The sequence below is a fragment of the Tasmannia lanceolata genome, unplaced genomic scaffold (genome assembly GCF_043159265.1).
Source record: "Tasmannia lanceolata isolate RefF3 unplaced genomic scaffold, GAP_Taslan_0.1 ptg000038l, whole genome shotgun sequence".
In the NCBI taxonomy this organism is placed as follows: Eukaryota; Viridiplantae; Streptophyta; class Magnoliopsida; order Canellales; family Winteraceae; genus Tasmannia; species Tasmannia lanceolata.
This window is the reverse complement of record NW_027518715.1, coordinates 275,001-277,500: the sequence shown is the minus strand read 5'-3', so window position 1 is coordinate 277,500 and position 2,500 is coordinate 275,001.

Here is a 2,500-nt window from a genome sequence, read left to right as displayed (position 1 = left end):
TCTGTGTGCAAGGCTAGTGCCCAAGGCTAGTGAGCATGGCCTGTGTGCAAGGCTAGTGTGCAAGGCTTGTATGCAAGGCTAGTGTGCAAGGCTGGTGTGCAAGGCTTGTGGGCAAGGCTGGTGCGCAAGGCTAGTTCCCAAGGGTTGTGTGCAAGGCTAGTGCCCAAGGCAAGTGCGCAAGGCTCGTGCCCAAAGCTAGTGCGCAAGGCTTGTGTGCAAGGCTACTGCGATGGGCCAGTGCCCAAGGCTTGTGAGCAAGGCTTGTATGCATGGCTTGTGTGCAAGGCTAGCGTCCAAGGCTTGTGCGCATGGCTTGTGCGCAAGGCTTGTGTCCAAGGCTTTTGTGCAAGGCTCGTGCGCAAGGCTAGTGTGCAAGGCTTGTGCGCATTGGCAGGTAGCCCACCAGCATGCACGATCCAAATGCCACTCACGCGACAACACGGTGCCAAGCCGGGCATGGTGTGCACTCAAAACCAATCAACGGACAGAGGTCATGCGTCATGGGGGGGATCTAGCAAGGCCATGGGGAAGGTCATGGAGGACCTTGGAAGCAAGCGCAAGACGAGAGCGAATCGAACAAGGGGCCAGGACGGGGCCTTGTGCCCATGGTCTTCGCAAGACAGCGTCCAAGGCACCCGAAAGCCCAAGGGAACCCAAACCCGGCCGACACTTGCAATCGCACATGCTCTCTGCAACACACCATCAATGCCGCCCAACGGGGCCAGCACGAGCAGTCCTCCGCGGTCCCCTGGCCCTGCGCACGTTTGTCTTCGAAACCGAGCATCAATGCCACAGAAAGTGCCGGGGCGCCAGCTGGAGCCATCATCCGCGTTGCCATGGCTCGCTTGGCCTTGGCTTGCCAGGCCCCGACACGAGCAATCGCGCATTTTCTTTGCAACCGACCATCAATGCCGCCCAACGGGGCCAGCACGAGCAGTCATCCGCGGTCCCCTGGCCCTGCGCACGTTTGTCTTTGAAACCGAGCATCAATGCCACAGAAAGTGCCGGGGCGCCAGCTGGAGCCATCATCCGACGTGCCATGGCTCTGGTCCCATGGTCTTCGCAACCGAGCATTCGTGACACCCGCGGGGCCAGGACACCAACCCTTCCGACACGAGCATTCGCGCATGTTCTTTGGCCACACAACGGCGCCAGCACGAGCAAAATCATCCGCGGTGCGGTGGCCTTGCACGGCCTTTTGTCTTTGGAACCAACCATCAGTGCCACGGGAAGTGCCGGAGTCCCGGCATCCGCGGTGCCAAGTCATTGCGCCCTTGGTCTCTGCAGCGGGGCATGCCGGGCACTCCCAACCATTGCAAGCAAGCAAGCAAGCAAGAAAGAAAGTAAGTAAGTAAGTAAGTATTACATATAGGGGCGGGACATGCGGGGAGATCTGCGAAACGTGCATTACGGGGCACACGCGTACCTACCGGGGCATACCGACCCCTATTGGGGCACACGTGTGCATATCGGGGCATACCGGGCCTATCGGGGCACACGCGTACATACCGGGGCATACCGAGCCCTACTGGGGCACACGTGCGCATATCGGGGCGTACCAAGCCTATCGGGGCATACGCATGTATCCCAAGGCATACCGAGTCTATCCGGGCATACGCGTTCATACCGGGGCGTAACGGGCCTATCGGGGCATACTTGGGCATATCCGGGCAAAAAATGCCCAAAACTTGCGCAACCTTGGCAACCGTGGTCCATTCCTCTCTATATGCCTAGCCTTGCCAACCGTGGTCCATTCCTCACTATATGCCATGGCCTTGTGCCCATGGTCTTCCCAAGACAGCGTCCAAGGCCCCCGGAAGGCCAAGGGAGCCCAACCCAGCAATGCCCTGCTATGGCAAGCCAAGGCCAAGCATTCCGGTGCCTATCCGGGCAAAAATGCAATTCCTCTCTATATGCCTAGCCTTGGCAACCGTGGTCCATTCCCCACCATATGCCATGGCCTTGTGCCCATGGTCTTCCCAAGACAGTGTCCAAGGCGCCCGGAAGGCCAAGGGAGCCCAACCCAGCAATGCCCTGCTTTGGCAAGCCAAGGCCAAGCATTCCGGTGCCTAACCTTGGCAACCGTGGTCCTTTCCTCACCATATGCCATGGCCTTGTGCCCATGGTCTTCGCAAGACATCGTCCAAGGCGCCCAAAAGGCCAAGGGAGCCCAACCCAGCAATGCCTTGCTAGGACAAGCCAAGGCCAAGCATTCCGGTGCCTATCCGGGCAAAAACGCCCAAAGCATGCCCATTCCTTAGCCTATCCAGGCAAAAACGCCCAAAATCTGCACATTCTAGTGCCTATCCGGGCAAAAACGCCCACCAGCATGCCACCCTCCTATAGGGTTTGCGCAACCAACCAGCCTAACCACCAGTGGCAACCAAAGGTGCTGTTAGCGACGACTTCTGAAGACGCAACGAGACGCGACGTGTTTGCGCCCAGACGCGACGAGACGATGCGGGATCTGCGCCCAAGAATGCCTAGACCCGTCGACTTG